This window comes from Taudactylus pleione, unplaced genomic scaffold (genome assembly GCF_031769625.1).
Source record: "Taudactylus pleione unplaced genomic scaffold, aTauple2 ptg001123l, whole genome shotgun sequence".
Taxonomy (NCBI): domain Eukaryota; kingdom Metazoa; phylum Chordata; class Amphibia; order Anura; family Myobatrachidae; genus Taudactylus; species Taudactylus pleione.
Window position 1 is genome coordinate 612,610 of NW_028285524.1, and position 21,527 is coordinate 634,136.

General features: G+C 51.2%; 1 long non-coding RNA gene across 1 annotated transcript in view; it reads right to left on the reverse strand.

Moving 5' to 3' along the window:
* Positions 1 to 609: 609 nt before the first annotated feature.
* Positions 610 to 21,527, reverse strand: part of LOC148453624 (uncharacterized) — a 31,062-nt gene continuing 10,144 nt past the window's right edge. The window contains exons 3-4 of the long non-coding RNA XR_015874885.1: positions 14,122 to 14,245; positions 610 to 1,360 (exon numbers count right to left, since the gene is read on the reverse strand). This is a non-coding gene — a long non-coding RNA (uncharacterized LOC148453624). The remainder of the gene's footprint in view (positions 1,361 to 14,121; positions 14,246 to 21,527) is intronic.

The window sequence follows — 21,527 nt, forward strand, 5'->3', positions numbered from 1 at the left end:
AGAGGGCCCAGCGAAGAAGGACGAGAGCATGCTGGACCAAGGAGTGGCTGCTACAAAGGGATACCCGCTCTCACATGTCCCTGCTGATGGAAATCAAGGAGAATAACCCGGACGACTATCGGAACTACCTGCGCATGGATGACGCCAGCTTCCAAGAATTGCTGCATCTGGTGACCCCCCACATCCAGAGACAGGACACAAGGTGGCGGAGGGCAATCCCTGCTGAAGACAGACTGGTGGCTACCCTAAGGTACCTGGCTACAGGAAGATCACTGGAAGACCTAAGTTTGGGACACTCATCTCACCTCAGTCTTTGGGCGTCATCATTCCGGAGACCTGCAAAGCCATCGTAAAAGTGCTACAGTACCAGTATTGCAAGGTAAGTTAAAAAAAAACACCACACATTGGTTTCTTGTGCAAAGAATAATTTTTATTTTTATTTTTTACTCAACATAAAGCAAAAAATTGCCTTCTTTTAGTACAATGTGCACTGACCTGCAGGCAACTGAAAGTGTGCACTAAACTGTGTGCAATATACTTTTTTTGTAACAAGTTCACAAAAGAACATTATCACCAAATTTTATGAATCCCAATAGGTAGCCGGCTGTATGTGATAGGGTGGGTCAGACGCCAGTTTGAACAGGCCAATACACATATGGCACAAGTGTACATTGTGGCCCCAGCTTCCAGCAATGTGTACTTGTGCCATGTGCGTAGTGACCTTGTCCAAATAGCGTCATCACCACCCTATCCCATGCAGCAAGCACCTATTAGAATTCATAAAATTTGGTGACATTAAAAGCAAGACAGAAAAAACAACCAAATTACTTATCAAATAAATTTACATCTCTGTATATTGGGGCGACTCATCTGCATCCAGCAGAGCATTATACAAGGTCGTGCTGGTGCTTGGTGGGGGAGTAATACCTAACTGGGCAGGGGGGGGGGGGCGGACATACCTATTTGGGGCAGGGGAAAATAGCATTGGATCTGCAATGTATGTAGAATTTGTGAGATTTTTGCTCATATAGCGACTCAATAGGTCGTGGGTTAACTTTAGAAAATTTCTTTGGATATCTGTATCCATATTTCTCAATGTGCTGTTCACATGAGCTGTGAAATCATCTATTGCATCTGGGGGTTTCTGCAGAAGCCGTTCTGCGTTTTGTAAAATATTGTCCTCACGTTCAGTAAGATTTTCCTTTCTCCCTTGTTTTTTTTTCTTTTTTTGGGGTTGTTGAGAAGATGAGGGTCCAGGTGGAAGTGGAGTTTTCACTTGTGTGCTATTCTCCGGATCACTGTCACCACCGAGCAGACTGAGGTCCGGTGTGGATGCTAAATCAGGGTGTTGGGTGGGAATCTATATAGGAAAAAAAGATATGAAAAAAAATTATAGTCATGTTTTAACCCCTTTTTTACTATTTTTACAGTTTCTTAACATCGTGGAGGAGTGGACCAGCATCGCGGAAGATTTTGAACAATGTTGGAATTTCCCTAACTGCGGAGGAGCCATCGATGTGAAACACATCCGCATCAACCCACCTGCCAACACGGGATCATACTACTACAACTACAAAGGATTCTTCAGCATCGTTCTCATGGCAGTGGTGAATGCCAACTACAAATTTCTGTTTGTGGATGTCGGCAAGAATGGCCATGCTTCAGATGGTGGGTCCTTCAAAAAGACGGCTTTCTACCAGAGACTCGCCAACAAAACCCTCAACTTGCCCTCACTGGACCAGACAAAGCACGGCCTAAATTACGTTGGGGGGGGGGGGGGGGGGGGGTGATAACCTGGCAAAAAAAGAGTCGGTCTGTTTGCATTTTTCTCTGTCTAAATGAATTTACAAATACACAAATGTAGATCTAATCTGTCCTGCGGCTGGAATCATGACCCAATAGCCGTAGTATATAATATAATTGTACTAAAAAGAGGTTCATATGGCTAGGACTTATGAGAGCTGCCCCATACTATTAATGGTAGTGCCCAATGCTCCTTTTACATTATTGTGCAAGTGCTGCAGCAGCTGCAGGAGACGTGAGTGGGCAGGCAGGAGCCGGAACTCTCAGCACACGGGCGGCAGTTGGCAGCTGCATGCGCTGCTGTATAGGGAACCACCATCCTGAGCGTCTCCTTCCAGAGGTCACCCGCAGGAGAAGGCTGTGTCAGAGATGTGAGGGTAGGATTTAAGGTGGAGCCAGTGAGAGTGACAGGCTGTGGGCAGAGATATCTGGCAACTGAGGGGGCGGGGCTGGAAGTTACACTGGGCCCTATCAACGCTGATGAGTGGTCAGACAGAAGAGGACGGCTTCCGGCTGTGAGACGCACCCTGAGGTACAGTGCCCAAACTCAGTTACTTATCCTCATTGTATAAACCATACATTCATTTATTGGTATTGAGGTAAATTGTTGTATCAATCAACTAAAAGATTAGCACATATAGTGCAATGCACATATCAATACAATTACAAAAATCAATGTAAAAAAATTACACTTAAGTTACAAAATACCTTTAGTGCAAAATTAACTGTTGCGTCACGGTGACAACACTTTACAAAAAATAAGTTGCCTAAACCTAGTGACCAGTATGGGAATTTCTTCTTGAAAGGCTGGGGTAATTCGGGAAGGTTACCGCATATATGTGATACGATACACATTTTTTAAACATTTATTTATATATATATATATATATATATACTATACACACACAGTATATCGCATCGTGCATGCAGCACAGTTCAGAATTCAAACACCAACTGTCACTCCAACTGCTGCCACTCAACACTGGCAGTTGGTGTGGCTCCCCTACGTCAACAGTGAGGGAAGGGATTGCGTTACTACAGAGGTGAGAGAGGAAATGTCAAATGTGTACTACGGGGTGAAGGAAGGGAATGAGTTACAACATGGATGACGGTGGAGAATGTGTTACTAAAGGGGTGAGCAGGGGTAATGTGTTTTACTATAGAGGTGAGGGAGTGGAATGTGTTAGTACATAGGTGAGGGAGGGTAATGTCTTACTATGGCAATGATGCATAACTATTAGAGATGTGCGGGTTCGGATTTACTCGGTTCTTTTTGCCACATTACCGCAAGTTCGGATTAGTTTGGATTTATCTTATTGGCTATCAAAAACACGTCACAGCCGGATAGCTAATATCATGCCGTTTTTAAAATCTGAGTAAAACCGATCCGCACATTTAGGATTAATGTGTTACTGGAGAGGTCTGTTTCCATCTTGGAAATGGAAACAGTAAATAGCTACCTGAGCAAAACTGGGTACATCTGCTAGTGTCTTTCCGCTGAGTCCAGAACGAGGCAAAACATTATCTTCTGTGCCAAGATGTCCGTGAAAGATGACATTTTGCCTCGTTCTGAGATTTGATTTTGGGGGGATGATCCGATCCATAACCGAACCCCTCATCTCTAATATTTATCTTTGATATCCTGAGTATATCTTGTAATCGGACAGAATAAGAATTACAATTGTAATGCAGCTATTACTATGTGTATCATAATTATCCTTCTGTATTTTCATCATTGTAATATGTGACCTCTTACAGGGAAACTAATTGTCTCAAACCCTTATTCGGGTCCAAGAACCAAGAGCTTGCACTCACATTCCTGACTGATTTGCCATTTCAGAGGGCGTTTAATAATATGTGAACTTTTGCATTACAATTTATAGTCTTAAAAAATGACTGTAAGACAGAATTTCTATCTGCTATAAATATTGCAAAATATAGTTAGTATATACGATATATATATATGATGACCAGGGCCCTATCTGTGTGGAGTTTGTATATTCTCCCGGTGTTTATATAAGGGTTTCCTGTGGCTGTTCTGGTTTCTTCCCACATACCAAAAACATACTGCTATTTTATAAATGTACCCCATGGCACTGTTTCCCACCTCCATTCCTCAGTGGCCCCTGACAGTGCATGTTTTATGGATCTCCTAGATGGTGCACAGGTGTATTAATTACTGGCTCACACAAAAGGTGCAAATTATTTCACTTGTGATACTGAAAATATCTGTAAAACATGCGCTGATGAGGTTCCTGTGTACTGGAGATGGGACTCAAAACCTTAGTGTGTATACATTCTGAGAGAGGGAATGTAGAGTGCAAGCTCCAATTAGGCAGTAAACTGATGACAGTGACAAATAATCTATTTGTACAGTAACACATTACTTTATACACTGTACTTATGAATAAAACAATAATAATCACGCAGAAAAAAAGCAGAGGGGGGACCTGCTGAGAACCCCAAAGAGGCGGCCGAAGCGCCGACACACATTGAAACAGCAGAGGGGACCTGCTGAGAACCCCTAAGAGGAGGCCGAAGCGCCGACAAACATTGAAACAGCAGAGGGGGACCTGCTGAGAACCCCTAAGAGGCGGCCGAAGCGCCGACAAACATTGAAACAGCAGAGGGGGACCTGCTGAGAACCCCTAAGAGGCGGCCGTAGCGCCGACAAACACTGAAACAGCAGAGGGGGACCTGCTGAGAACCCCTAAGAGGCGCCCGAAGCGCCGACACACACTGAAACAGCAGAGGGGGACCTGCTGAGAACCCCTAAGAGGCGGCCGAAGCGCCGACACACATTGAAACAGCAGAGGGGGACCTGCTGAGAACCCCTAAGAGGCGGCCGTAGCGCCGACAAACAATGAAACAGCAGAGGGGGACCTGCTGAGAACACCTAAGAGGCGGCCGAAGAGACGACAAACATTGAAACGGCAGAGGGGGACCTGCTGAGAATCCCTAAGAGGCGGCCGAAGCGCCGACAAACATTGAAACGGCAGAGGGGGACCTGCTGAGAACCCCTAAGAGGCGGCCGAAGCGCCGACAAACATTGAAACGGCAGAGGGGGACCTGCTGAGAACCCCTAAGAGGCGGCCGAAGCGCCGACAAACATTGAAACGGCAGAGGGGGACCTGCTGAGAACCCCTAAGAGGCGGCCGAAGCGCCGACAAACATTGAAACGGCAGAGGGGGACCAGCTGAGAACCCCTAAGAGGCGGCCGTAGCGCCGACAAACATTGAAACGGCAGAGGGGGACCTGCTGAGAACCCCTAAGAGGCGGCCGTAGCGCCGACAAACATTGAAACGGCAGAGGGGGACCTGCTGAGAACGCCTAAGAGGCGGCCGAAGCGCCGACAAACATTGAAACGGCAGAGGGGGACCTGCTGAGAACCCCTAAGAGGCGGCCGTAGCGCCGACAAACATTGAAACGGCAGAGGGGGACCTGCTGAGAACCCCTAAGAGGCGGCCGAAGCGCCGACAAACATTGAAACGGCAGAGGGGGACCTGCTGAGAACCCCTAAGAGGCGGCCGTAGCGCCGAGAAACATTGAAACGGCAGAGGGGGACCTGCTGAGAACCCCTAAGAGGCGGCCGTAGCGCCGAGAAACATTGAAACGGCAGAGGGGGACCTGCTGAGAACCCCTAAGAGGCGGCCGTAGCGCCGAGAAACATTGAAACGGCAGAGGGGGACCTGCTGAGAACCCCTAAGAGGCGGCCGAAGCGCCGACAAACATTGAAACGGCAGAGGGGGACCTGCTGAGAACCCCTAAGAGGCGGCCGAAGCGCCGACAAACAGTGAAACGGCAGAGGGGGACCTGCTGAGAACCCCTAAGAGGCGGCCGAAGCGCCGACAAACATTGAAACGGCAGAGGGGGACCTGCTGAGAACCCCTAAGAGGCGGCCGAAGCGCCGACAAACATTGAAACGGCAGAGGGGGACCTGCTGAGAACCCCTAAGAGGCGGCCGTAGCGCCGACAAACATTGAAACGGCAGAGGGGGACCTGCTGAGAACCCCTAAGAGGCGGCCGAAGCGCCGACAAACATTGAAACGGCAGAGGGGGACCTGCTGAGAACCCCTAAGAGGCGGCCGAAGCGCCGACAAACATTGAAACGGCAGAGGGGGACCTGCTGAGAACCCCCTAAGAGGCGGCCGAAGCGCCGACAAACATTGAAACAGCAGAGGGGGACCTGCTGAGAACCCCCTAAGAGGCGGCCGAAGCGCCGACAAACATTAAAACAGCAGAGGGGGACCTGCTGAGAACCCCTAAGAGGCGGCCGAAGCGCCGACAAACATTGAAACAGCAGAGGGGGACCTGCTGAGAACCCCTAAGAGGCGGCCGAAGCGCCGACAAACATTGAAACAGCAGAGGGGGACCTGCTGAGAACCCCTAAGAGGCGGCCGAAGCGCCGACAAACATTGAAACAGCAGAGGGGGACCTGCTGAGAACCCCTAAGAGGCGGCCGAAGCGCCGACAAACATTGAAACAGCAGAGGGGGACCTGCTGAGAACCCCTAAGAGGCGGCCGAAGCGCCGACAAACATTGAAACAGCAGAGGGGGACCTGCTGAGAACCCCTAAGAGGCGGCCGAAGCGCCGACAAACATTGAAACAGCAGAGGGGGACCTGCTGAGAACCCCTAAGAGGCGGCCGAAGCGCCGACAAACATTGAAACAGCAGAGGGGGACCTGCTGAGAACCCCTAAGAGGCGGCCGAAGCGCCGACAAACATTGAAACAGCAGAGGGGGACCTGCTGAGAACCCCTAAGAGGCGGCCGAAGCGCCGACAAACATTGAAACAGCAGAGGGGGACCTGCTGAGAACCCCTAAGAGGCGGCCGAAGCGCCGACAAACATTGAAACAGCAGAGGGGGACCTGCTGAGAACCCCTAAGAGGCGGCCGAAGCGCCGACAAACATTGAAACAGCAGAGGGGGACCTGCTGAGAACCCCTAAGAGGCGGCCGAAGCGCCGACAAACATTGAAACAGCAGAGGGGGACCTGCTGAGAACCCCTAAGAGGCGTCCGTAGCGCCGACAAACAATGAAACAGCAGAGGGGGACCTGCTGAGAACCCCTAAGAGGCGGCCGTAGCGCCGACAAACGTTGAAACAGCAGAGGGGGACCTGCTGAGAACCCCTAAGAGGCGGCCGTAGCGCCGACAAACGTTGAAACAGCAGAGGGGGACCTGCTGAGAACCCCTAAGAGGCGGCCGAAGCACCGACAAACGTTGAAACAGCAGAGGGGGACCTGCTGAGAACCCCTAAGAGGCGGCCGAAGCGCCGACAAACGTTGAAACAGCAGAGGGGGACCTGCTGAGAACCCCTAAGAGGCGGCCGAAGCGCCGACAAACGTTGAAACAGCAGAGGGGGACCTGCTGAGAACCCCTAAGAGGCGGCCGAAGCGCCGACAAACGTTGAAACAGCAGAGGGGGACCTGCTGAGAACCCCTAAGAGGCGGCCGAAGCGCCGACAAACGTTGAAACAGCAGAGGGGGACCTGCTGAGAACCCCTAAGAGGCGGCCGAAGCGCCGACAAACGTTGAAACAGCAGAGGGGGACCTGCTGAGAACCCCTAAGAGGCGGCCGAAGCGCCGACAAACGTTGAAACAGCAGAGGGGGACAGGCTGAGAACCCCTAAGAGGCGGCCGAAGCGCCGACAAACGTTGAAACAGCAGAGGGGGACCTGCTGAGAACCCCTAAGAGGCGGCCGAAGCGCCGACAAACATTGAAACAGCAGAGGGGGACCTGCTGAGAACCCCTAAGAGGCGGCCGAAGCGCCGACAAACATTGAAACAGCAGAGGGGGACCTGCTGAGAACCCCAAAGAGGCGGCCGAAGCGCCGACAAACGTTGAAACAGCAGAGGGGGACCTGCTGAGAACCCCTAAGAGGCGGCCGAAGCGCCGACAAACGTTGAAACAGCAGAGGGGGACCTGCAGAGAACCCCTAAGAGGCGTTCGAAGCGCCGACAAACGTTGAAACAGCAGAGGGGGACCTGCTGAGAACCCCTAAGAGGCGGCCGAAGCGCCGACAAACGTTGAAACAGCAGAGGGGGACCTGCTGAGAACCCCTAAGAGGCGGCCGTAGCGCCGACAAACGTTGAAACAGCAGAGGGGGACCTGCTGAGAACCCCTAAGAGGCGGCCGAAGCGCCGACAAACGTTGAAACAGCAGAGGGGGACCTGCTGAAAACCCCTAAGAGGCGGCCGAAGCGCCGACAAACGTTGAAACAGCAGAGGGGGACCTGCTGAGAACCCCTAAGAGGCGGCCGAAGCGCCGACAAACGTTGAAACAGCAGAGGGGGACCTGCTGAGAACCCCTAAGAGGCGGCCGAAGCGCCGACAAACGTTGAAACAGCAGAGGGGACCTGCTGAGAACCCCTAAGAGGCGGCCGAAGCGCCGACAAACGTTGAAACAGCAGAGGGGACCTGCTGAGAACCCCTAAGAGGCGGCCGAAGCGCCGACAAACGTTGAAACAGCAGAGGGGACCTGCTGAGAACCCCTAAGAGGCGGCCGAAGCGCCGACAAACGTTGAAACAGCAGAGGGGGACCTGCTGAGAACCCCTAAGAGGCGGCCGAAGCGCCGACAAACGTTGAAACAGCAGAGGGGGACCTGCTGAGAACCCCTAAGAGGCGGCCGAAGCGCCGAAAAACGTTGAAACAGCAGAGGGGGACCTGCTGAGAACCCCTAAGAGGCGGCCGAAGCGCCGACAAACGTTGAAACAGCAGAGGGGGACCTGCTGAGAACCCCTAAGAGGCGGCCGAAGCGCCGACAAACGTTGAAACAGCAGAGGGGGACCTGCTGAGAACCCCTAAGAGGCGGCCGAAGCGCCGACAAACGTTGAAACAGCAGAGGGGGACCTGCTGAGAACCCCTAAGAGGCGGCCGAAGCGCCGACAAACGTTGAAACAGCAGAGGGGGACCTGCTGAGAACCCCTAAGAGGCGGCCGAAGCGCCGACAAACGTTGAAACAGCAGAGGGGGACCTGCTGAGAACCCCTAAGAGGCGGCCGAAGCGCCGACAAACTTTGAAACAGCAGAGGGGGACCTGCTGAGAACCCCTAAGAGGCGGCCGAAGCGCCGACAAACTTTGAAACAGCAGAGGGGGACCTGCTGAGAACCCCTAAGAGGCGGCCGAAGCGCCGACAAACATTGAAACAGCAGAGGGGGACCTGCTGAGAACCCCTAAGAGGCGGCCGAAGCGCCGACAAACATTGAAACAGCAGAGGGGGACCTGCTGAGAACCCCTAAGAGGCGGCCGAAGCGCCGACAAACATTGAAACAGCAGAGGGGGACCTGCTGAGAACCCCTAAGAGGCGGCCGAAGCGCCGACAAGCATTGAAACAGCAGAGGGGGACCTGCTGAGAACCCCTAAGAGGCGGCCGAAGCGCCGACAAACATTGAAACAGCAGAGGGGGACCTGCTGAGAACCCCTAAGAGGCGGCCGAAGCGCCGACAAACATTGAAACAGCAGAGGGGGACCTGCTGAGAACCCCTAAGAGGCGGCCGAAGCGCCGACAAACGTTGAAACAGCAGAGGGGGACCTGCTGAGAACCCCTAAGAGGCGGCCGAAGCGCCGACAAACATTGAAACAGCAGAGGGGGACCTGCTGAGAACCCCTAAGAGGCGGCCGAAGCGCCGACAAACATTGAAACAGCAGAGGGGGACCTGCTGAGAACCCCTAAGAGGCGGCCGAAGCGCCGACAAACATTGAAACAGCAGAGGGGGACCTGCTGAGAACCCCTAAGAGGCGGCCGAAGCGCCGACAAACACTGAAACAGCAGAGGGGGACCTGCTGAGAACCCCTAAGAGGCGGCCGAAGCGCCGACAAACGTTGAAACAGCAGAGGGGGACCTGCTGAGAACCCCTAAGAGGCGGCCGAAGCGCCGACAAACGTTGAAACAGCAGAGGGGGACCTGCTGAGAACCCCTAAGAGGCGGCCGAAGCGCCGACAAACGTTGAAACAGCAGAGGGGGACCTGCTGAGAACCCCTAAGAGGCGGCCGAAGCGCCGACAAACGTTGAAACAGCAGAGGGGGACCTGCTGAGAACCCCTAAGAGGCGGCCGAAGCGCCGACAAACGTTGAAACAGCAGAGGGGGACCTGCTGAGAACCCCTAAGAGGCGGCCGAAGCGCCGACAAACGTTGAAACAGCAGAGGGGGACCTGCTGAGAACCCCTAAGAGGCGGCCGAAGCGCCGACAAACGTTGAAACAGCAGAGGGGGACCTGCTGAGAACCCCTAAGAGGCGGCCGAAGCGCCGACAAACATTGAAACAGCAGAGGGGGACCTGCTGAGAACCCCTAAGAGGCGGCCGAAGCGCCGACAAACATTGAAACAGCAGAGGGGGACCTGCTGAGAACCCCTAAGAGGCGGCCGAAGCGCCGACAAACATTGAAACAGCAGAGGGGGACCTGCTGAGAACCCCTAAGAGGCGGCCGAAGCGCCGACAAACATTGAAACAGCAGAGGGGGACCTGCTGAGAACCCCTAAGAGGCGGCCGAAGCGCCGACAAACGTTGAAACAGCAGAGGGGGACCTGCTGAGAACCCCTAAGAGGCGGCCGAAGCGCCGACAAACATTGAAAGAGCAGAGGGGGACCTGCTGAGAACCCCTAAGAGGCGGCCGAAGCGCCGACAAACGTTGAAACAGCAGAGGGGGACCTGCTGAGAACCCCTAAGAGGCGGCCGTAGCGCCGACAAACGTTGAAACAGCAGAGGGGGACCTGCTGAGAACCCCTAAGAGGCGGCCAAAGCGCCGACAAACGTTGAAACAGCAGAGGGGGACCTGCTGAGAACCCCTAAGAGGCGGCCGTAGCGCCGACAAACGTTGAAACAGCAGAGGGGGACCTGCTGAGAACCCCTAAGAGGCGGCCGAAGCGCCGACAAACGTTGAAACAGCAGAGGGGGACCTGCTGAGAACCCCTAAGAGGCGGCCGAAGCGCCGACAAACGTTGAAACAGCAGAGGGGGACCTGCTGAGAACCCCTAAGAGGCGGCCGAAGCGCCGACAAACGTTGAAACAGCAGAGGGGGACCTGCTGGGAACCCCTAAGAGGCGGCCGAAGCGCCAACACACATTGAAACAGCAGAGGGGGACCTGCTGGGAACCCCTAAGAGGCGGCCGAAGCGCCGACACACATTGAAACAGCAGACCTGCTGAGAATAGAGGCCAAAATATGATAATTCTGTCAATGTCCCAATATTTATGCACCTGACTGTATATTACAAAATTCTCCGGTGTACATCCCTTTGTCCCAATTTAAGATGATTATCAGCTGTATAACTTCATTTATTTGGGGAAATAATGCTCAACGTATAGCTTATAAGACACTGTCGACCTCGAGGGGAAGGTGGACTAGCGTTGCCTGATTTATATCTTTACTACCTAGCAGCTCAGATGTCCCAGATGAGGGAGTGGGTTACTCCGGTGGATCGGGGAGATCTTCCCTTGGCTCTCCTTGCAAAAGCGGGCCTGAAGCTTTCCCCCTTACAATTTTTGTTGGCTTGTACACCTCTCTCACGGTGTCCACCATTGCTGCAACAGGCTCGTAGAGTGTGGCTGGCCGGGAGAAGCTATTGGGGGAGACTCCAATTGATCTATGTTCCCCACTTTGGGATAATCTCTCTATTTCTGAGGTCAGGGGATTACAGGGTAGAGAGGCTTCGAGGTCATATGAAGTGGTAGCTATTGGGCAGCTGTACCAAGATGGGGTTCTTTATTCATTTACGTATTTGTCCTCCAAATATGGTCTCCCAGCTCACTTCTTTAATAGATACCTCCAGATTCAACATGCTCTCTGTGCAGTGGAGGGATGCAGTTCCTAACTTTAGTGAAGCCCCAAAGCGCCTATTGGTGCGTACTCTGCCCTCTAGTAGAACAGTTTCGGTAGGCTATTCCTTACTTTTGTCTTCTGGGGGAGGAGGGAGTTTGGCTGGCCTTAGAGCCCGTTGGGACAATGATCTGGGTACTGTCTGATGATGACTGGAAGATTGTTATCGGGTCTCCTCAGGTGGCTACGGCATATACAATATTTCAGCAGATACAATTGTATATTCTGCAAAGGGTTCATTGGACCCCACTTACACTTTTTGAGTTTGGAGGTTCTGCCGTGGACTCCTGTCCCAAGCGCCTTGCTCCGTCTGCTGATTTCTGGCATCTCCTCTGGTCATGCCCCTGTATTGCTTTGTTTTGGACTAGTGTGGTTACTGGTGTGCGAGATACGGGTATTCATGTACCTCTATTAACTCCACGTATCTGTTTATTTGGCCTGGACTTGGAGGATTCACTCTCTGGTTCCCATAAATTATATGTCAATAACCTTTTAATTGTGGCAAGGGTTTGTATTCCCCTCATGTGGATGGCCCCTGATCCGCCCACCTTTGCATCCTGGGTCGCCTTGGTTAATTTTACAACATCCCATGAACGCTATTTGTATCAGAAACGTGGCTGTCCGAGTAAATTTAATAAAGTCTGGTCTTTGTGGCAGAGATCCCGTCACGCCCTCTCTAATTAATAGTGATTATGATTTATTAGTTTTTGTGTTTGGAGTGCCTCGTCAGCCGTTTATTTATAAGTGCTTTTCACACAGTATTTTTGTAAGTCATACATGCAAGAGTGATAATGTAAAAATTGAGTGATTGTAATTGTTCACCCTCTGCTTTAAAGTATGTACTATAGAAATATTATTTAGATGTTTGCCGGAATGTCAGATACTCTGCTACTGTACTGATTTGTATGTAATGCTGTACAATACTGATCGTTTATTTCTTTATTATATGTACTTTGTTTTTCTTTTCTATTGATAAAAGAAAATTTATTAAAAATATTTGTTTAAAAAAAAAAAAAAAAAAAAGCACATTGAGGCAAGAAAATCCCTCAAGTATTTCCCAGAAGGTACAAAAACTTGTACCTTCTCACTGAACCATCCCTGCAACTGTGTTTATTTTATTAAAGACAGATGCATGCATCATGGATCTCCCCGTGTCTATTTTTTTTTTAACAAATGACGCAGCTCGAACGCATGATGCACCGCATACTGAAAAGCACAGCACGATCAGCATACGACGGATAATATGGGCTGCACATCTGATCATACGATACATTTTAAGAGTAGCGGGAGCGCGCATCGCATCGTATCCTACCTTAAAAAGTACACGATTTCCACACGATTCATCGTACGACGTGTCGCATATCGGGCAATCGGCTTGAAATCGCACTAGAGTATGGCCAGCTTTACATTAAGGATGACCTATGAGTAATCTCCTGTACACACAGTACGATAACATGTCAGATTTCAATGATAACGATCCTATCGTTATTGTTAAAATCTTACAGTTTCTGGGCCCTGCTAACGACCATACGATGGACGATGCGCGTCCACATATGTTAGTTGACGACGAACTACCGTCGTCTGTGCAAGCAGGCAGACCTGGCCGATATCGACCAGGTAAGCCTGTTTACTATAGGGACCAGTGATTGTTGATCGGGGGTCATTATAGTAGTGGAGGGTCTGCTGCATGTGCTGGATGCCCGACCCAGCACATGCAGAACATTCAGACGATCGTCTGATCGTTATCTGATCGTTGCTGTCGTACCGTGTGTACGCAGCATAGCAATTAGAATGTAACACAATGTAACATTGTATATCCTCAAAATCTAAACATATAGGCCCTCATTCAGAGGCGGTCGGAGGATGCAAGCGGTCGTTCAGAAACTGGGTGGCCACTTGCATCCTGACCGGCCGCCTGTTTCGGTCGTTAGGCTGTGGGTTTACACCCACAGCTCTAATGACCGCTAGGGTAATGACCATCGGGGCTTACGACGAGACCCTAGGGTAGGGTCTCACTTGTCATAAGCCCCGGAGAGCTTCTGGCTCTGTCAGAGCCGGAAGCTCTCCACTGACATCACTAGTAGACCGTACGGCCGCCTCTGAATGAAGCCCATAATCTCTGCCAGTATATAAAATATTCAGTTTAAAGGCATTTGGTATATTCTTTCATCAGGACAATATATGCCCACGAACTGTGTTATGCACTACATAAGGAAAAGAAAAACAATTATTATAGTTCATGCTACCAGACTCTTACAAGCTGAATAGGCTACCTATTACAATAGGTTTATTCCTATTAGTGTGTACTAAGTGCAGGGGCGGATTGGAAAACTTAAGTGACCCTGGAAAATTTTCATAAAGTGGCACACGTTGGCTAACAGTGATAGCAACCAGCACTATTCACTACTTGCATGGACGGGCCTACACCAAGTAGAGCCAGGGGGTGAAATGTCTGAAGGAAAAAAAATTAACTATTTTTTGTGTGTACTAAATAAAAATACACCTTAATTGTATTGTGGTTTCTCTGCAACGGGGGAACCTCTGAAGAATAGATCCTTCTTGGACTGGCAGTGTCGGTATTCACTATCCATGCAGGTGTTCAAATGGTGCGGAAGCCGCCCGATTGCCTAGGAATAAAGCCAACATCATCATCATGCAATAGCGATTCAACCAGATAATCCCACAATAACAGAAGTTTTGGGGCAGGGCAAAATGTGAGTTTCTCTGATCTAACAATTTTATATTAATAAAATATATTTGCTAATTTGGTGCCATTTGTATATATGGTTTTAAGAATTGATGTTTTAATGAAGATTATTGACCCGCCGGCCTTTTTTTCTAATCCTACCAGCGGTCCGGGATGCGGTCATAATACCGACTGTGGGTATTCCGCTGGTCAGAATGCCGGCGCTGGAATCCCAACACCTGACAGAATCTCGGCGCTGGAATCCCAAAGGTAAGTAGTGGCATTGGGGGAGGGTTAGGGGTTGGTTTAGGCGCTAGGGGGAGGGTTAGGTTTAGGGTGCGGGGGTGGGAGGGGGAGGTATAGGGGTAGGGAAAGGGGGGGTTAGGATACAGACCAACCGATGTCGGTATCCTAACCCTGTCGGGATGCCGGCGTTGGGATTTTGTCCGCCGGGATCCGTGCCCAACCAAGTGGTCCTAATGATCGGGTGGGGCGGAGAGAGAGAGTGATATATGGGAGGGACACTGGGCTAGAAGAAGGGACAGTGAGATGGGGGTGCACCTGTCTAGACGGGAATGAAGGGCAGTGAGATTGGGGGTGGGAAGGGGGAACACTGGACTCAATGGGGTGGGCACTGTTACTGGGCTGGCTGGGTTTTTTTAAGAGGTGGAGCAGTGATTGGGGAGATGGTTGTGGAGGGAAAGGGGAGACAATGGGATTGGGGACGGTGAAGGGGTCAGTGAGATGGTGGGGGTTTGAGAGACACTTGGCTGAAGGGGGGTGGAGACACAGGGAAGGGAGTACTTACCTGGGTTGTTGAGCATGCCTGGTCCCCGCAAACTCACTGGAGCAGCATCCGTAGCCACAGCAGCCTCCAGAGCACCTCAGCTGGGATTTGGGAGGCAGGAGCTGAGGTCCAGGAGCAGAGTTGAGAGTGGAGTGGCATGGCATGGTGTGGCGGTCAGGAGAGCCGCACCGGGCCATGGGGAAGGGGTGTGGCCTAACTGCGGGAGGCATGGCCACACCCCCTTAGAGAAAAAAACAACACAGTTTTGCAGCGCCACGGAGGTGGGCTTTGTGAGACCCGGCACATTACCAGTGGAGGGGGGTGCAATCAGTATGATTGCTCTCCCCACAGGCACTGGAGACTGCTGTGGCTGCTGCTTTAATGTAAGAGGGAGGGGGAGGCAGCACCGGGCCCCTCCATCAAGGCAGGGGTCGGGTAATTAGTACCCGCTCCCCCCCCTCTCGGGAGCACTGGTGGCATTGTGGCCCGGTGGGGTGGGACTGCCGAGCCGTCAGTCTAAGGCAGCTGTCTGAACAGAGGCTGCTGAATTCATTGGAGGCAGGCCTCTCTCCAGCTAAGGAACATGATATGAGGGCGGGCCTCCTCCCGATCAGTGCTGACCGAAACACTGGACCTCAATCAGAGCCGCTCGCAAAATGCGAGTGTTCGCTCTGAATGAGGGAGGCCGCTTTTTTATGAGCCGGCCTCCTGGCCGCTCGCTGGGCTGTGGGTGACCACCACAGCTCTAGCGAGCAACCAGGTTGATGGTCGCGATGATCAAGACCCTACCTTGTATACAGCCTGGCTACACCTCTTCATCATACCCTCCCAGCCTAGAGTCACCTTGTATACAGCCTGGCTACACCCCTTCATCCTACCCTCCCAGCATAGAGTCACCTTGTATACAGCCTGGCTACACACCTTCACCATACCCTCCCAGCATAGTCACCTTGTATACAGCCTGGCTACACCCGCTTGAGAGATATGGTAAGAACTTACCCTTGTTATCTCTCTTTCTTCGAAGTCCACAGGGTTGACCTTTAGGTATAGCTGGATCTGGATCCACGGGCACCACACAGTTAAAAGTTTTAGCTCTCAGGATGCACTTGGTCCATCCTCCTATTTACCCCGCCCCCGAGCCACAGGCACCTCAGTTGATAAGTAGCCAAGGCCGGCGGAGGAACAACAGAAAGAAGGAAGACTGGAACACACAAGAACCATACTCACAGAAAGTGAGATGGAAAACCAGTGACCAGTAACACAGCCCATATGAAGCCAGGTGCGTCAAGGCGGGTGCCCTGTGGACCCTATGGACTTCGAAGAAAGAGAGATAACAAGGGTAAGTGCTTACCATATCTCTCATTTTCTTTTTCAGGGTCCATAGGGGGTCCACAGGGTTGACCTTGGGGATGTCCCAAAGCAGTCCAATTAAGGATGGAGACGCTCCTGCGCTGAGAGTAGAATCCAGTGCCCAAAGGAAGCATCCTGAGAGGCGAAGGTGTCAAAAGCATAGAACCTCAGGAAGGTCTGGATGGAAGACCACATAGCCGCCTTACAAAGCTGACAGCCGAGGCACCACGGCGAGCTGCCCACGAGGAGCCCACAGACCGAGTAGAATGAGCCTTAACAGAAACTGGAACAGGCAGGCCCGTCTGTGTATAAGCCTCAGAGATAGCCAAACGAAGCCATCTAGCCAAAGTGTGTTTGTTTTCTGGCCATTCCCTCTTGTGAAATCCAAAGAGTACGAATAAGGAATCAGATTTCCGAAGGGAACCGGTCCGGTCCCATAAATTTTGAGAGCACGGACCACATCCAAGGAGGCCTCACCAGCTGTGAGGTCTGGTGACTGAAAGGCCGGTACAACAATTTCCTGATTAATATGGAAATTAGAAACAACTTTAGGTAGAAAACCAAGATGAGTGTGAAGCACCGCCCTGTCCTGGTGAAATATCAGAAAGGGAGGACGACAGGAAAGCGCCCCCAATTCTTATACCCTCCTGGCCAAAGCAATTGCTAGGAGAAAGAGTCTTAGTCGTCAACCACTTGAATTCCACCGACTCTAGTGGTTCAAATGGAGGGCCCAAAGAACTACTGCAAAATCCCAAGGAGCCACTGGGGGGACAAAGGGAGGTTGAATCCATAAGACACCTTGGAGGAAGGTGTGGATATCCGTTAGCGGAGCAAGTCTACGTTGGAACCATACTGACAGAGCAGAGACAAGCACTTTCAATGAGACCAGGGTCCAATCCAGCTTGAAGGAAGGCCAGGACTCTGGAAATCCAAAACACCTGGAGGTCGTAACCTCTGGGACGAAACCATTGGAAATACCTATGCCACACTCTGTGATAGATCTTAGCAGAAGCTGGCTTACGTGCTCTAAGCATCGTGTTGATGACAGAGCTAGAGAATCCTTTGGACCTTAGGAGGGATGTCCCAAGAGCCATGCTGTCAAAGACAGACGACCCAGGTCCGGGTAAAGGCAAGGACCTTGAGACAGCAGGTCCGGTCGTTGAGGCAGCAGGAACTGTGTTGATGGAGAGACTCCAAAGATATGAGTACCAATGACGCCTGGGTCAAGCTGGAGCCACTAGCCGGACAGTGCCTCCGTCTTGTCTGAAATTGCGAAGAACTTGAGGAAGAAGAGAGACTGGAGGGAATAGGTACGCAAACTGGAAGGTCCACTTCACTGATAATGCGTCTACAAAGGTTGCCTCGGCATCTCTTGTTCTGGACCCGTACACTGGCAGTTTGTGACTGTGCCGGGAGGCTATGAGGTCCACCTTTGGGAGGCCCCATCTGTTCACTAGGAGTTGAAATGCCACTTGGTGAAGAGACCATTCCCCGGAATACACGTCGTGACGGCTGAGGAAGTCTGCTTTCCAATTGAGAACTCCCGGAAGAAACCCAGCAGAGATGGCTGGAAGGTGACCCTCAGCCCACGTTTGAATGTGTGACACTCCTGTCATTGCTGCCCGACTTTGAGTGCCTCCTTGTGAGTGATGTAAGCCACTGTTGTGGCATTGTCGGACTGAACCTGTACAGGTTTTCCGTGAAGTATGTGCTGGGCTAGTTTGAGCGCCCAGTAGACACCTCGAAGTTCCAATATGTTGATTGGCAGGGTTGATTGGACTGATGTCCAACGGCCCTGAAAGGAATGCGGACTGGTCACTGCGCCCCAACCCCGGAGACTAGAGTCCGTTGTTAGGATTACCCAGTCCGGGATCCAAAAGGGGCGAACCCTTGATTAGAATAGATGTCTGTAGTCACCAAGATAGAGACAGAAGCACCTCCGGAGAGAGCACCATCGTTTGAGCTTTGATCCGATGTCTTAACCTGTTCCATCTGGAGAGAACTAGCCTCTGCAAAGGCCTGTAATGGAACTGAGCATATTCCACCATGTCGAAGGTGGACAACATGGATCCCAGAACTTGCATTGCTGAGTAGATCGACACTCGGTGATTGTGAAGACATCTGTGCACTCGTACTCGAAGTGTGGAGATCTTGTCTGATTTCAGAAAGATTCTCTGATCCTGAGAATCCAGCAGGGCCTCCAGATGAATCATTCTATGTGAGGGATTCAGGGAGGCCCTTATTTCCAGATGATTAACCAACTGTGCTTGTGAAGGAAAGCAATGATTAGCTATAGATGGCTTTTTAAGCCCCTCTGGGGATTCTGCTAATAGCAGGAAGTCGCCCAGATATGGTAGCAGTCGGACACCCTGACCATGCAGGTGGGCTGCTATGACAGCCATAATTTTTGGAAACACCTATGGAGCTGTGGACAGTTCAAAGGGCAGAAAACTGGAGATATCGGTAATGAGAGGGCGCTATAGGTACATGTATGTACTCGTCCTGAATATCCAGCGATACCATAAAGTCTCCCAGCTCCATAGCTAGGATGATGGAGCATATGGTTTCCACCCTGAACCTTAGCACCCTTAGGGATTTGTTCAGGGATTTGAGGATAAGCCGATGAGACCTATTCGGCTTCTGAACCAAAAAGAGTAGAATTATATTCAGTCCCTCGCTGAGATAGCAGGACTGGCACAATTACCCCTGCTTGCAGCAAGTACTGTATGGCCTTCTGGATTTGTATAAAAACTGGTGGGGAGGCAGTCTGAGAAAGTAGAGGGCATACCCATGAGAGACCACTTCTCTCATGGTCTCCAAGCATCCGTGGTGGTTTGACACCAATACTGGGCGAACTGAAGAAGTCGGCATCCTTCTCTGGGAACCCCTAGAGGGAGGCCCGTCCCACCAGGCTAAGGGGTTTATCCTCGGGTTTTGAAGCAGGGCGTCTGCTTGGTTCTGGTTTTGGGGAGCCCTCGTGGAAGCCAAATGCCTAGAAAAGGATTTCCTTTAGGCTTTCCTTGAGGAGGAAAGGACTTAAAAAGATTTAGAGCCTGATTCAGACCCGCTCGCGAGCGCATAGCACTCACAAGCGGGTCGATGTTTGGCCCCTGCGCATGACGGGTGCTCCGTCGCTACGGGTCTGGTACCAATACAGGTCGGCTGTTGATTATAATTGACAGCTCGCCCTGTTTTGGAGGTGGGCAGGGGGGGTTGGCTTGACAAACGGAGGCGTTCCAAAGGGAACACCTGCCGTTTGTAGGCAGCCCTACTGACATCACCAGTGATGTCAGTAGGTGGACTTCCTGCTCTATTAGAGCAGGAAGTCCACTGGGACTTGCGATGGACGAGACCGTACCTCAAGGGTCTCGTCACAAGCCCGATGGTCGCGACCATCACCTGGCCGCTCGCAAAAGCTGTGGGTGGTCACCCACAGCTATGCGAGCGGCCAGGAGGCCAACACACACAAATAAAAGAAAAAGGCCCTGATTCAGAGCGAGCACTCTGAAAGAGCGTCCGGCTCTGAATCAGGGCCATAGTCCGAGGCCTTGTAGTAGAGGTAGCTGAAGGCAGAAATGCCGCTTTTGATACTACCAACGTGGTTACGATATTTGTCAATGGGTCAAACAAGATCTCCCCATTATAGGGTAATCCTTCAAGGCCTTTCCTGGAATCCACATCTGCCTTCCATGATCACAGCCACAGGGTACGGCAGGCAGACAAAGAGGCGGCCGAAACTGTGGAGGTTAGGAGACTGGCATCTAAGGTTGCTTCACCAATATAGGAAGCTGCATCTCGAATGTGAGCAACAAAAGACATCTGATTCCTAGAAGCTTCTGAGGGAAAAGTGTTTTCAAGTGCGTCAGCCCAGCTCTCTATAGGTTTAGCTACCCATGTGATAGCCATGGGTGGGCGGGCAACAGTCCCTTAAAGAGAGCATATCGATTTCAGGCAATCTTCCACCTTCCTATGTAGTTCAAGGAAGTAATTGTAGGAATAGGCAACGTATTTTAATTAAACACGTAACATGGGAATCCACGGGGGGTGTTTCTGACTTTGCACAATGAGCCACAGAAAAAGGGTAACATGAAGTTAGCTATTTTTGTGGTTGAAACCTCTTACCAGACCGATTGCCAGGCTGCAGCCATGTGTTCAGCTAGCTGATCCGATATAGGGAAATCTGCTGAAGTCCCTTTCTGCCATTTAAACAGCGGGTGCTTGGATTTAGGGGCTGGCTCGTCATCTTCTATTAATAAGATGGATCTGACAGCTCGCACCAAAGCAGGAATATTATTTTTGACCGACTCTCATTCTCCTCCAGAAGGGAGTCAGGTTTAAAGAGATCAGCATCTTTTACCTCATCGGATGATACCTCAGAATCTGAAAGTTGCGTGGACTGTGACGATACCACAGGACGCTTAAAGGGGTTACTGGGAAGGGGCTTCTTACCCTGCAACATGGAGTGAAAGCCATTAGATGTAGCCACCAGACTCTGCACCGAGTTAGAAAGTACATCTACCCATGGTGGCAGTACAGGGGGCTTGTATCGCCTGAACCTGTTGAGGCAACCCCAAAGGGGACATTACTGCCTGCTGTGATAACCCCATAGGGGGAATTACAGCCAGATCCGCTATGCGGTCCGCAATAGTGGCTAGTACCTTGGAGAAAATTAAGCTCAGGAGGGCCCTAGCACCGGCTCTGTCTGATGGGCCAGGTGGAGTATAATACTTACTACATAGCCCATCTTGTATGAAATCCTCCTCACATAAGCCTGCAGCACATAACTTGCAAGATAGCAGTATGTGAGCAGATGCCTGTTGTTACTCTTGCCTTTGCTAAACATAGCTGCAGAGTAAATTGCACACAATATGGCACTGGGTATAATGCAACCTCTGTGTTATTGTAGGATACTAGTAGCAATGCAAAATACTGGTCTTGTCTTATGCTTGGCTAAGCAGCATGAGCCCACAGCCCAAATATGGCACAGTGCAACGAACTCCTGTATGTGACAAACCTCACAAATACTTAGTTCTATAGAAGTGAGGCATTGGAAACCCCCTGAATACACCTGTATGTTAGGGTAATA